This window comes from Onychostoma macrolepis, chromosome 15 (assembly GCF_012432095.1).
Source record: "Onychostoma macrolepis isolate SWU-2019 chromosome 15, ASM1243209v1, whole genome shotgun sequence".
Lineage (NCBI taxonomy): Eukaryota > Metazoa > Chordata > Actinopteri > Cypriniformes > Cyprinidae > Onychostoma > Onychostoma macrolepis.
In genome coordinates, this window is record NC_081169.1 from 21,509,110 (window position 1) to 21,524,359 (window position 15,250).

A 15,250-nucleotide genomic window follows, 5' to 3' on the forward strand; every position below is an offset into this window, starting at 1 on the left:
TTCTTCTGATTAAAACTGTTTGTGCAGCGCTGGTGGGGATTTTTGTGATATTAGTCCAAAAACTGAGACTTGTATTACTCCAAATTGCTTCAGAGGGACTGTGTTTGCAACTGACTTACAGTAAATTGCTTAGGATAAATGTCTGCTAAATTATACATTTTAATTTCCGCTTCATTTTATTTGGCCTAATCAAAGATGTTGCACTGAAAGTACTTTGCTCTGCACCCATTACCTTCTTTCTGGCGAACATCAATCTGACATGAAGTAAACACTGTAAACATGAGCTCATTGTGCAAAATGTAGTGTACGAACTGCCATTGAAGTCATAATCCGAATCAGATACCGTATAATAAAAGACTGACCCCGCCCTGTTGCATTTTATGTCACTTTAACATATTCACCGCAAACAAATAAATACAACAGAATGGCAGTTTTGAATTTGACAGGAAATAACTGTGGTCGCTCAGACATCGTGAATAAACTGCATGCTGAAAATGAGCTTATGGCTTCGCTTGGTCTTGTTTGCATGATGGGTTCTGCTCCACCCAGATACAAATGTTCTGGTTTCTCTGCTGATCCCAAAAACATTTAGTCGTCTTGGTTGTAAACATTTAATTGAGTGTTTACCAAATTGTGGACATACGTTTATTAGCTTAGATGCATTCATAGTTGTTTTGAAGGCCATTTTTAGCCTGTTTAGGTGCATGTGATGCAGTTTTCAGTGATGAAGTCAGTTTGAAGGCCAACTTGGAAAGCTAGTTGTTTGTTCCTTTGGGAGTTTCTAAATGGTTTTTAGCACATTTTTTAATTTATGAGTAAAATAAGGTCTGTGGTTAACATTGATCGAAGAGATTGTAAGAAATTACACCTATTTTCATACCACATATGCACCACAAATGTGAATTTTGAAACCATTTTTGCTTTAAAATCTACAACTACCACAAGTACATGCTATTTGTTTTGCCTATTTTGAACATACTATTTTAAACATTTTCAAACTTTACGTTTAGAACTGTCTATTCAAAAAGTCAAATCTTATCTGTTAACAATATTGATCATACTAAGAAGTGTTTCTTGCACATCAAATCAGTGTATTAGAATGATTTCTGAAATATCACTAAAGATTGGAGTAATGATGCTGAAAATTCAGCTTTGCCATCACAGAATAAATTATATTTACAGTTTAAATAGAAAGTTAATTGTCATTTTAATAATATTTCAAAATTGTTATGTTTTTATTGTATTTTAATCAAATAAATGTAGCTCTGTTGCTTTGAATAAGTGGTCATTGCATGTCGCTACTAAGAAAACACAGTGTTTAAGGAGTAAAACCGTCTGAAACTTACAAACGTTTATGTCCTTGTTTACCGTCCCTGTAATAGTTGGATGTTTCTCGCCATGTGCTACCGAAGGAAGAGGATCTACAGTATATCTTTATTTTCCTTCCCATCCAGCACACATGAAAATTTGCAGGTTTTTTGGACTCGAGGGTGTATGAGACAGATTTTTCTTCATTTTTCAGCCTAACTCGCTGCCAAGCCTGTCTTCTCCCTAAACTCCTTTCATATAAATAAACTATATAGTATATTTTTTCAGGAAAACTTCATCTCCTGTCTAATGTATTTTTGTATCTAGATTTTGGCATGGCCTTGCGATCCCATGGGCTCTTAAACATTATCACTTGATATACCATGTAGACTGCAGTATGCGTCGCTTCTGCTCGATGGATGAACTTTCAGATCATTGTCAAGGTTTATTTGCACTCTTTTGCTAATGAAGAAATATGAAATGTATACATTCGTGCTTTAAATAAAACAACATAAAATGCTGCACTGTTATTTGTTTAAGAGGGCTGCCACACAAATACACAACTATGTATGTATCTTGTATGTGCTTCCTTATGTTATCTATTCTAAAATTTTTTTAAAAAAAGTATTTTTAAGAATCATTGTTATTTTGAAGGAGCGTAGAATGTATAACTGCAATATATTTACATGGAACAAAATAATTACATTATCTGTCAATTTATTGTTTAAACAAGATGAATGGAACTTTCCATGAAACAAATAAGGATTTTTCTTACCACATATTATATGGGAGCTCATCCAAGCAGACTGCAGTTGCCTTTGAGGCTAAAAGTGATTTTCCTGATGGATGCATTGATAAAAATATTTGGAAAGGTGTTTTGCACCATAATGAAACTATTGAGTGGGTTCTGCACAGTACAAGGTCCTTAGGAGTACTTTGCCTTTATCTGTGTCAAAAGGATTTATATGCAAACAGACAGTGATTTGTTCTTTTGTTGTCTCTTAGGATTGATGGGGCCAGAAAGTGATCCAAGGTCATGGCTCCAGCTCTGCAGCAGATGAAAGTAAACGTCCTCCAGGGCGTTCAACATGCTTCTCTTAGACAACCACCAGATGGGAGGAATCGTTCATTTACATGACCTGACGTTAAATCTGTTGTCTTGGCCTTCTCTCACTCACTCTCACCCAGACCACAAACCTGTAAGAATAACGGATTCCCAAGATCTTTTTTTTTTCCCCGCACCTTTTTTTCCTCCTTAGATATTTTGCATGTGTTTATTTTTGTTGTCAGAACTGTATATTATATAATATGGATTGTGTGGTTTGAATTATAAATCAGATGGTGTGCTAAATAATTTTCACTGGCAATAACAAATAAACATGGTACTGAAAAGATAGATAGATAGATAGATATATAGATAGAGTCTACATTTAAAGATAGAGTCGTCCCCCCCCACAACGATGTAATTTTTTTTTTCTGTGTAACAAAAGTTAAATGTGTTCAGAAAAGTTATCATATTTTTAGTGACAATGACATAAATTATAAAGATATAGAGTTTTCAGGCTATTAGATTTTTTTTTACAAAAATGAAATACCAAGGGGGCGTTTTGTGGGGTGAAATAAGTATTTCTCATCGCTCGTTTCTTGACTTTATCTTGTGATTATTTTGGGGGAAACAGTAGATGAGCGTTTACCCCCACTCTACCCTAAATGTATTAACAACACATAAATTCAGTTCCTTTTGAAGAAGACTGGTGGCACCAAAGTCTGAGCGAATCACGTCCCACTGTTTTGGCCCGCTGTCGCCGCCGTTCGGTGAGCTCGCGCTGTTACCCCGCTTCTACACGTGCTGCTTGAATATTCATGAGAGTGGGAAGGGCTAGTGTCGAGTTTCACTCCTGAAGGTTGAGAGCGTGTGTTGGAAGTGTGGATTCTAGAGTTGGATGCTGTTGTCGATGCTGACGGACTGATTTCATCCTGTCTCAGTTTGGAGGACAGAGCCCTTTTGAATTGGCGCAGCGTATTTTGAGCTTGACAACAACGGGAAAATACAGAAAACTGGAAATATACTAGTGGAAGTTGCTGTGGTACGCGAAAGATAACTTGTAGGAAGATGGATATAATCTAAAAGGGATTTTTCTGAAACGACATCTCATTTTTGGCTGGTTTTACTGACATTACGTTGGCACAGACCGGATCGCTATCACTGAAAAGCAAGAACAGATGAGTGTAAGTGTTTCATGGAAAAAGTGCGTCAGTGGCGTTAAACTACGACTTTGTACCCCATCATGTCGAGACGCGGCAAACTACAACGCGTCCATCGCAGTCAACGCGCGCGCTTAAATGGCAAGCTGTTTTAACATGTATTCCTTAAAACTGACTAGTGTCTATTTTGATGTTAGTTGTACTTTTACAAACAAACAAAAAAAGTATTCGGTCTAGTAATAAATACTTTAATAAGCCTATTATCTTGGATATTTGTACTCCTTTTTTGTTAACCTTATTATTATTATTATTATTACTACATAGCTACCAACTAATTAATTGCAGTTTTAAATTAAGCAGTTGTAATAATGAGATTTAAAAAATAAATAGTAACAGCTGGGACAGACCTTAGTGTGTGAAAAAATAGGTACTAATATAGAAGTGTATAGCATAGATAGTTAGAATGAATAACTGAAGAACAAGACCTGTTATTCATCCCTGGTAAAACTGAAATGGGAAACATGAACAGTTGGAATACATTATTAGTGCAAATATTTACAAAGTTATTTGTCACTATTGAGTTACTTATTAGTCATTGAAACACTAGTAACATAGTAACAGATGCTAGTTAGTTTTTAGGAATAAATGTTAAAAGAGCTTGCCATAGTCGTTTGCAGAAAGACTTCTTGGACTAGAATGGAAGCATAATGTCAGATTTTATGACTATGCATGCTGGGTAGCTTTAATATAAAGAAAATACATTTAGAATTTCTCATTTCAGTAAACAATGAAATCACTGCACTTATTGATCACTTATCTAGCTAAGAAGCCCACAGCCATGCACTATGTAGTGTTTCATGTGCAATCCAAAGCTGACATGAAACCATTGAGATATCAGGGAAAAGTTGTGATTCAAACTTGAGAGCATTGTTTCTTGAGCATTGTTTCTTGGTCACAATTTAATTTAGGTTTCAATGCATCATCAAGTCAGTTGTTTAGTGCACTCTACAGTATGATATGAATTGATTTATGATAGTTATTGTAAACATTCTGAAGTGGAAGTGCATGCATTGTTGTTTGTTTCTGGTGGATGTGGTAGAAATGGATGTTAGGCAACTTTAAAAAAATGTTTACTGGAATGAATCAGACCTACACCATGCTGTTTGTAATAAATCAATGCAATTAATCAGACAAAGTGAAATGCAGCTGATATTGATATCAAGAGTAAATTTGAAGTTAGGAGCTATTGTATTTCCTAACCATGACTCACAAGACACATGAGAAGTCTATTGGTTCAGAGATATGCTGTGGTTCACTGTGCTTGCAACTGCTGCAGTTTGACCACTGAGCTCCAGTTATTTGTATATTCTGCACTGCTGTTTTTAATCTAGCCTGGTATTGGTGTAACCATTGTGCAGGCCACAAAAACCTCCCCAACGATTCTTTTCGTTGAGGGGGTGATGTGTATTGCATAACTTTAGTTCTTTGCTTTTGAAAATGAATCTGAGAAAACATAATATACCAGCTGTGGCAGCCTGTAAAAACTTTGAGAGGTGGGCTTTATAAATCTAGACCTCCAGTATTATAGAAAATGGAAGGTTACTTAATAAACCATACAAAATTATTGTATCTGATTTCAAATCCAACAAATAAAAGCGTTGTATCCGCTATGCAACATTTCCAATTAAATTGCCGTTTTAATGTATTTATTAATGTCACCCACAGCCTGACCTTTCTTGGCTGGTGTATCTCAGATGATATTTTTGGCAACTTGTTGCACCTCAGAGGAAATCAGTTGCAGAATAACAGGGGCAGATGTCCAGTGGTCATTTATTTAACTTTCTTGACACGCCAGAGCATATAGATTTTCTCTCCTTGCAAGAAATTCCTCTTAAATTGGTTCATCAGTGGAATTCTTTTGTTAGCCATAGAGAAGTGCTGTGCTTTTGTGCTGGTGACTGGCCGGGGTTCATCCAGACCACATTCCAAATCTCCCTCTGAGGACGACAAGAATTAATATTCATCAAGATAATAAGGTTGTTTTTACTTATTCAGCTCAGTTGACTTCTATTCGTCTGGTTCGTTGGTTGCCATAGTGCGATACCATAGTGATTTAGCTACTGTTTCCGCCACTCTTGTTGAGCTTAGAGGCTATTAGAATATAAAGCTCCGCCCATCATCACCCGTTTGCTAAGCACCACATGTTCGTACTCTGTTTTGGGATAGATCCATAAGATTAGTGAGTCACATCCCGAGTTAATTCAAGTTCCAGTTTGTTCAGATGAAGTCATGTGCTTGAAAATTAACCGTGTTCCTCACGCAAATAAGCAGACTGCGCTGGGTCGTTTATATTATAATGGTGTTTAAATAAGAACAACATGTTTGATTCGACAGCCACAATGAAACATTGAGAATCTAATAAATCAAAGATAAAACTAGGAGGCGGCTACATGCTAGACAGGAAGTGCAGTTGATTCTGGTGTGAGTTGAGCTGAAGAAAGGTTTAGAGCTTGAACCATTTTTTATTAGTTACTGGACTGAGTGAAATTCATAAAGTTTGCAATGAAAATAGCCGCAGAATTGATGTCTGACCCTCAGACAGAGCAGAACCAGATCGAACGCCAAATGGCTTTTAAGACATTCCAAAGATTATGTCACCAGACCTTCGTCCCAGTGGACGATCGGTTAATTTCTCAGCTCCATTCCTGACCTCGGACTGTCTCGGGTGAACAGAGATCCATTCGGATGTTGGGAGGAAAAAAAATGGGGTCGTTGCAGAGTCATCCACTCACAACTTTACATCACTCTTGATCTCATCCTTTTGGCTTAGGCAAGGATTCTCTGATGATCAGACAGTTCCAGTACCTCTGCTGTGGTGTAGTTAAACCCATCCTTACAGGTCTCTGGTGGAGCACTAAAGCTGTATGCAGTTGCAGCATCTGGTCTCCAGAGTGGTGTACAGAGTGGACGGCAGAAATTGCATGCCAGAGGGCTGTTGCCCCTGCATCTGCATTTCTCATTACGTTCTGAAGGGAGGTGTGTCTGTACACATGTCTTGTAAAGCCATGTAGGGTCACTGTGACCTCCTTCTTGCATTTACAGAAAAGGTGTAGGTTAGTATCCTGCATGGACTATCACCTTTGTGCCTTTGGGCTATAAATGTGCCCTTGTAATTTGGGAAGTTATACATGTTTGTTGCCCCTTGTACTGTATGTTCAATAATTATGGATTTGAAAGTATATAGTTATATGTTTTATACAAATAATAAACATAATAATATTATTCATGCACATAAAAAAAATATTTTATATATATATATATATATATATATATATGAAGGGTTCAGATGCAAAACCCTCTAAGTGCCGTTTGAATTTTTTTTAAATTGCCATTTTGTCCGGCTCCTATGTTTATGTTCAGTTATTTTACTTTAATAGCAATGAAAACAACCTATTCATTGCCATTAAAATGAAATTACTGAACCTACACATAGGAGACTGATTAAAATACTTATTTTAGAAGAAAATTTCAAATGGCACAAAAGCTTTTGCATCTGAACTCTTAATTTAGAAAAAAAAAAAAAAAAAAAAAATATATATATATATATATATATATATATATATATATATATATATATATATATATATATATATATATATATAATTAATAAATTTTATTAATTAATTTATTAATGTCATTTTTATTTTTAATCCCATCATTTTATTACATTTTATACGTTTTTATAAATGTATTTATTTTCATTTTTATTATTATTTTAGGTTTAGGGATTGGGTAAAGGGTTGTGCTTTATGGTTAGGTTTAGGTTTCATAGGTTTCCCTTAGGAGAATCACATTACACTCATTACAAATGTCATTATCATTATCCCATTTATGTTTTTGTACTAGGGTCTTTGTCTTTTTAAGTGACATTTTGAAAAATTCATGGTTGTCATGTTTTCTGCACTGATTTGGGGTTTACAAAAGTGAGGAACTCAACTATGCCATCTCTTTTGAGTTATTATGACTTCTCATTATTGCCTATACAGTTCATCCTGAAATGTTTTTGGAAGTAAAATGGTTCGTGAACATTGTTTCTTCTTGACTCTTGAATTCTACAGATTTGGCCCCAGAATCTGTTCTGACCATGTATTTTGTAGATGTCAATCAAAAAGACAAAGATTTGGCTTTAGATAGTATATAAACATAAAATGGATAACTGTCAAAGTAGCATTTGTTATAGGCGTAACTTGAATCTTCTGAGGGACAGAGGAAGACAGAATACTGCAGCTATGGCTTGTACGTCTCAATCTGATATGGATTTGTTTGACTGTGGGGGCAACAACTCAAATATACGGTTCTCCATATGGCAACAGGCATACTGGACATGATACCTCTCTTTGAAACTATCTGCAAATGGGATGGTACAGTCTGTGTTCAGTTAAAACTACACACAGTGAATTTCATAAACTCTGTACTGAACTCGTCCACTCGATGCCGCCAGATGTTTCCAATTTCGCACCGTAACCGAAGCTGTATCAGCTGGTGTCATGTTCAAAGGACCCAGCAGCACGTGTGGTTCTTTGTTTTGTTCAGCACGCAGACCTCCTTCCACAAACATTTCCACAAACACACTCAGCAGGTTGGAGGGTGTGGGAAAAAGATGGTCCCCTGAAGCCAGAACATCTTAAATGCTGGCCAAACCAAGGCTGATAGAGCCTCCTTTTTTCCCATGGCACAAATGTATCTGATGTAGATTAGCAGTGCACATACATATCTGAGGCCCGCAGATGGTTTTATTCTTTCCCACCAGCTCCTGTGGAGCACATCTACCATGGTTTATGCTGGACTACTGTATTGAGAACGTAGGTTCAACTCAACCATTGAGTCAAGATAAAGGGATGGTGGCACAAAATGCATTTAATGAAGCCTTGTATCCTTAATTGCTGGTTTATTATGAGTATGGATGGAAATTACAAATAATTTTGATGGTTTGATTTGTCAGGTCATCCGGTCTAGTTAAGAGTATTTTAGTATCTGAAAGGAATAGATATTTGGATAAAAAGTAATTTAAAAAGAGAATTTTTAATGATGAATTGAAAACAATTCTTGCGGATGTGTTTACATACACTGTTTATTGGCTTTTTAGTTTTTAGATTTGAAATAGATGCATATGCGTCATTTTCTTTCTAAATACCACTTAAAAAAAACTACAAGTCATTTGAACAACCAGTCAGTAGCTACATTGATTTCAGTGTTTCCCCTGCCATTATATTAGGGGTGCCCCAATGCCCCCTTGAAGGTCAAGTTAATTTTAATTTAATTTAATTTTATATATAACACCAGATCACAACAGAAGCCATTTAAAGTTACCTTTCCTATAGAACAGGTCTATACCTTGTTCTTTTATTAAACAAACTAAATGGCCTTATGTTATTTATCTTATTTACCCGACGGCATGTAATTTCTGTCTCTCGCGCTCTCTGTGTCGTGCACAGCGGAGTTCCACCCCGATGTGCACACACACACACACACACACACACACACACACACACACACACACACACAAGTGCGTGCACACACAAGTGAGCACACTCCCACTAGTATTTGTAAATATTAAGCCGCAAAACAACTATTAAAATATGAATTAAAATACCATTTCATTTGAGTAAATCCTCATATCATATACACACAGAAAAGGTATTCATGGCAACCTATCAAAATAAAAGTTCGGTTTAACTTGAAGACATTGCGGCAGAAATATATTACTATTGTTCAGTAGAATGTACGTAATAGTCTACTACTACTAAAATTTTTAAAACTACTAAAATTTTTAAGGAATAATCATACAATATGTCTTCAATGTTTTAATTGTAATAATAAATCCCCTTTATTTTCCAAAAAATAAAATGTTTAATTTTCATTAATTAAAAGATAAATTAAATGACTAAATGTTTTATGCCTTAAAAATGTAAATACACAACACACAAAAATCATAAGGCTATTGTAAGAATAAATTAAACTTGTTTTTATGCTTTCAAATAATTAGACATAATAAAACACAGAATTTGGTAACAATAAAACAACAATAAAATTTAATTTAACTATTAAAAAGGAGTCCAGAAAAATTCAAATGAAAAACAAACAAACAACCAAAAAAAAAAAACGGAACCTCCCCCCCACCCCCCAGTCAGGAACTGGACTGCACTAGTGAGAAGAATCGACTCATTAGATTAGGGGTGCTCCGATCAGGATTTTTGATGCCGATCGCAGAAAGCAGGATCTGCCGATACCGATCACCGATACCGATCTTTTAAAGCCATCTTTTTATCATGTAGTATTATTTATAGTGATACTCCAATCAGGATTTTTAGACATTGTTTAGTGCCTGAATTTCAATTTTGAAAATGGGGGGAATTCCCCTTTTAGGTGACTCTTGTGAGAGGGGATTTTTTAGACTTTTTTTCAAAAATATACATTTATCGCACCTAAATGTTTGATCATCCATTGCAATTTTGTTTTTACAATTGTGCAATTGTTGCAGAAATGCTTACACGCAGCACAAGCCTAATTCCTTTTTCTTTCTTTTTTTTTTTACAGTAATACAACCTTTATAGACATTAAATACAATAAATATAAGCAACACATTATTCAATGCTTTTTACTTTTGTATTTACTTCTAGATTTATATATTAAGTTGCTCAAGCAAGTGGCAAAACATTTAAACTATTTTTCTTATGTGTGTGCACTTCGAGCATACAGTCTCCAGGAGAGCGTGCGAGTGCTGAATGGTTAAACACTGGCAAGAATTAACAAGAAAACCAATTTATAAACTTTAGTAACGATGCGACACTGCCTCTATTGTGCATGTGACAATTCCTATGTCAACTGTGCAGGGTGCAGCTCGCTTATAGTGCAGACGCGATGTGATTTGAAGCCATTTACGCATTTTGAGAGGGTAAGAGAGAGCGCGCGCGGTGATTCACACAGGCTATTTATGAAATTATGTCTCACAGAAAGTTTCAAATTACTTTAAAAGTTGAATTGTACCTCACCTTCAGCATTATAATTATGAGATCGGCCTTTTTAGAGACCGCCGATCAAACATCCCAAAGCGATTACTGGCCGATAATGATCGGTATCCGATCAATCGGAGCACCCCTACATTAGATTAATTTGTTCTTGAATCAGACTACATTGGTTGTGCTGTATTTTTTGATTAATTCATTTGGGAGTCGGTTCTGGTATTTTTTTTATCTATTAATTTTTTTAATGGATCTGCTTCTTAATAAGAATTGGTTCTCAGTTTCCAACTGTAGTTATAAGGCTCAGTGTGTGGTTGGTGTTTGCAGATCTTCAAGATACTCCATTATTGTGGATAAGTGCTTCAACATGAAGCCTCTCTTGCCAAGTCTCACTGGATCTCAGAGTGAGCGAATTGCTCAAACAAGCAGAAGTTGTACTGGAATTGATCACGATTGGCCAGGTTGGTTGTTTTCCTGGATTTCTTTCCGTTATCTTGTAAAAGCAAGAAATTTTAGGAAAATAATCCCAGTGTGACAGCATGTTTGCTTGAGATCAAATGATAGTCAACGCGAAGTTAATTTGGCCCAGCACTAAACATCCTTTAAAATGGAAATATTTGAGTTGCCCAATGTTGAGATTGATGGTGTTACTTTATGGCTGCTTAGGGTTTCTTTTTAAGGTCTTTTTGGCTTTCAGGGCCTTTTCTCACTCATCATTTACACTGAAGGGGCCAATATATTGTCTTTACCTCATCCGCCCTCTCAATCTAACCAAAATGAACTTTAGAAAAAACATAATTCTTTAAAGCCGTGTTTGCAGTCATTACAGTCTTCCAGCGCGAGTGTTGTTTGAGGTGTCGTGAGCGACGTGGACGTCTTCCACTGGTTGGGAAAGCGTTTTGGACCTCGAGTGATGGATGATCAGCATTGGTCTGGCCAGCTGTGGTTGTTTTCATCCCCAGCGTCTTGGCTAGAGTGGTTTCAGTGTTTAACAGAGCAGCTTCTTTGGGATTGTTTAGCTCCAGATTTCTGCTCTGTGCCAGATCTTTGGAATCGTTGTGTGGAATGGAGGTTCTGGCTAATGGAGGAAGGCAGCAACACTTGCTCAGAAATATTAGTGGTCTACATACCCACAGATCTGCTATCTTCTCCTTTTCGTAATGGAAGATTGTAAAAAAAAAAGTACAAAACTGCCCTGAGGTGTTTGGAATCAGCAGGTGTGAATAGCTTGGAGACCATTATTAAGTGTTATTGAGGGCATGTTTTAAATTAAATTGGGCAGACCTGTTTTCATTTCATCTGTGTCAGACTTTGTCAAGGGATACACTGTGCCTTGCACACCAAGTGTTTTCTTTTTTTCTTCCAATGGGCCATTTTCTATAATTAAACCACAAGCCCTTTGTCGTATTAAGTGGTCTGGGTTAAACACATGACCCAGAGCGTTGGAAAGACGCCCAAAGATGGAAAGTCAGAAACAGTGATATAACACTTTCAACATGCTCTTATAAAATTAGCAGAATTATGAGATATATGGCCAACATCTTGACCTGATTTGATCGGTATGAACTCCACTTTATAAATATATGGTTTATAAATAATATGGTATAGTTACAACCCTTTTATATATAGTTGGAATCCAAGAGTATTTCTCTTCATGCCATGTAGTTTAACGAGGCATTAAATGCAAGAAAAAGAAACTTATCTTGGACAAAATAGCAGTTGTCTAGGTTCGTTTGCCGTGGTACATGTCCAGCCCTTTGGAGGTCGGTTCCAGCCGTTAGTAAAAGTGGCAGTGCCCGTTGAACACATCTGTGTAACTTTGTTTCAGCCTTTTACAAAGTCTGGGGCATTGCCTCAATGTCTGGAGAACCAATCATAATATTTTTGTTCACAGTCAAATTTTTAATCTTAAAACCTCAATGAACAGTTTAAGAAGGCTTATGGTGTTTAAAATCAAATAAAATGTATATATTATTTGATATAAATGTAATTTATATGGTTGAATATTATAAAATATAAATTATAATTATAATTAATTTCAATTAAATATAATGCTTTAATTAAAATATATTTCTTTTTTTAATTGTATTTTTGTTTTGAAATCTCATAATATGAATGTATAAGAAGGCTTATGGTGTGTTTAAAATAAAATAAAATGTATATATTATTTGATATAAATTTAATTTATATGGTTGAATATTATAAAATATAAATTATAATTATAATTAATTTCAATTAAATATAATGCTTTAATTAAAATATATTTCTTTTTTTAATTGTATTTTTGTTTTGAAATCTCATAATATGAATGTATAATATTATTTATTATATATATATTATTATATATACACACACTTATGGGTGTCATCTATTTGGAAGCTTTACTTTCGAAAATAAGTGTTTGGTACACATAATCTACGTTGGAGGTATTGTATGTGGGTGTGTGTGCCTGTACTTTCTTAAACATATGATAGTGTTCCTGCTTGAGTGTGTGTGTTTCTCAGTCCCTGTGATGCTGACAGACTGAAATTAGCTTTGGATTCCCATATGCACAGGGCAGGCTTCCAGCAGACCCCAATTACAATGCAGCAAAGCCAGAGAGGGTGCAGGGCAGACTGTGTGGAGCCCTCCTGGTCTGCTCCCTCGCTCAGGCACACACACACACTGTCACTACCACAGACTTGACAGACTACCGCAATGAGGCGCACAGCACGCACAGATCTGACTCACACACACAGGCGCTTACACACACTTTTATGTGGACACCTGCATCATCAGACTCATTCACACACATTTTAGATTAACCACATGTGCAGCTGTGCGCAAGATTCAACACCACCAGTCACTCTGGAGTTAATCGAGTTAAACCTGCACACACATTGAGACATACTTACCTACTTAAAACAAATACCCTGTGGGGCAGAAAGTGAAAGAAGTAGCATTAGAATTTTGTAGCGGGGGGAAAATCTATATAGCTGTAGTCCACCACCGGAGGGAGCCTCTCTGATTCCTACAGTATGACAGAGCAAAAGTATTTTCTTTTGATTCTGTTTTGATTTACTTTATAAAAATATGTGAAATCCTCTGGTTGATTGTAAAGAATTTTATTGTGAAGTCATTTTTCTTTCACAGTGATTGAGAATGACATGATTATTTCCCTTGGCCTGAAATTGATTTTGTGGCTTTTTGTAGTAATGCAGACGGTGACAGGCTCATCTTAGAACTGCTCATGTCTTCATTTTGTCTTCAGTCCTTGGTTAAGACTTAGGCTTAGATTGTCAGAAAATCTGTGAGTCGCAGTATGTGCAGGACTCAGCAATTAAGACCTATATACATTGCTATTTTCAAAAAAAATAAATAGTTTAAGTTTTATTAAAACATTTTTAATTATGATTTAACTTTATAGGCATAAACCCACTTTTCTTGGAAAATTACACTGCATACAGTCCATATTGTTTGTGTTTAAATCTAAGTGGCACTGGCAACCTCTATCTAGCTTACTTTTAAAAAAAAATGTGCTATAAAGGGGATCAATGTTGATTTACAGTGTTGTTTCTAGAGATTTAGTCAAAGGCAGAGTCAAATGCGGGGTTCAGTTGTCCCTTTGCATGTGAATACAGTTTTCCTGTAATGCTTTCATTCCACAAAGGGAACCAGAAAACCACGCAATTCATAATTCCTCGGATAATAAGCTCTCTCATTACTTTCAATCTTTCATCTCCTTTCTGCTTTGCAGATCCTTCATACTTGAGTAGCTGGGCTGGATGAGTCAAGTTCTTCTAACAAGCATACGTAAATATTTAAGCTCTCGTCTTACAGAATGTTTATAATTCATTTGGACCTAGAAAAGGGCCTAATCCAGGAATCATAATTTCAACAATAAGGTCGTCATAGTTTGCAGGTCCACAAGCTGCAATTTTATGGATGAGGAATTGCTAATTTAAAAAGGAGCTGGAGGAACACTCAGAGGAGACCTTTGTGGTTTTAATATATAAGAATTGGCCCACCAGGGTTTTTCTAGCTTCATTTTGGGCATTAGTATTGGCATTAATATACGACAGGGTTAACACTCAGTTGGCTTTAAAGGGTCCTCTTGGCTCTCTTTTGCATCAGTGTGGGCTGCAGTTGAATAGTTTTACTAAAAAAGGGGGGTCATGTTAGCCACAGTCTCTATTTTAGGCTCCTGTCCATCATTGCACAGATATTCTTCTGTAGGAGAACATTCCTTAAGTTTACACCCCAAAAGAAATGGGAGTTGAAGGGAAAATTAAGTATTTTAAACTTGGATCTCTCTAACAAACATACCAACATTAACTAAAATAATCATTATGACAGGAATTTAAAGGATATATTTGTTAAAGGGCAAAAACTATGACTAAAACAATCAGACAATAAGACCTTTTTGGGACGTGTCTAACCACTTTGTGGTTTCTTTTCATTTTAGTACTGTGAAGCTTCACGTTTTAACTATAGCAATAATATCTTGACTTATTAGCTGACAGTAAAATGCAGGTACAATGTGTGTGCACATGGTGTGCTGCTGCGTTATTAAAGGTGAACCCATGCAACATGTGGAAAGCCACTTAAGCATTCTTGTCATAACTGTAACTGAGCCTGCTTGTGTAATCCATCTTTTTGTAATGCATGCTTTTTTAGATTTTTGGATAATGTCAAGCTGCTTTCTGTTAGTTCACTTATGCTTGTTTCTCTGACTA

At 36.0% G+C, this 15,250-nt stretch overlaps 1 protein-coding gene across 5 annotated transcripts in view; it reads left to right on the forward strand.

Annotated features, from left to right (window-relative positions):
* dchs1a (dachsous cadherin-related 1a) overlaps window positions 1–15,250 on the forward strand; it is a 140,541-nt gene that overhangs the window by 25,423 nt on the left and 99,868 nt on the right. For 2 of the 5 annotated variants that reach the window (XM_058744348.1, XM_058744349.1), the window contains 2 exons: window positions 2,314–2,507; window positions 14,272–14,327. The gene's annotated coding sequence lies outside the window, so the exon portion shown is untranslated. Of the gene's footprint in view, window positions 1–2,313; window positions 2,508–3,245; window positions 3,538–14,271; window positions 14,328–15,250 lie in introns of those variants that run through there. The other 3 variants (XM_058744350.1, XM_058744346.1, XM_058744347.1) reach the window with 3 other exon arrangements.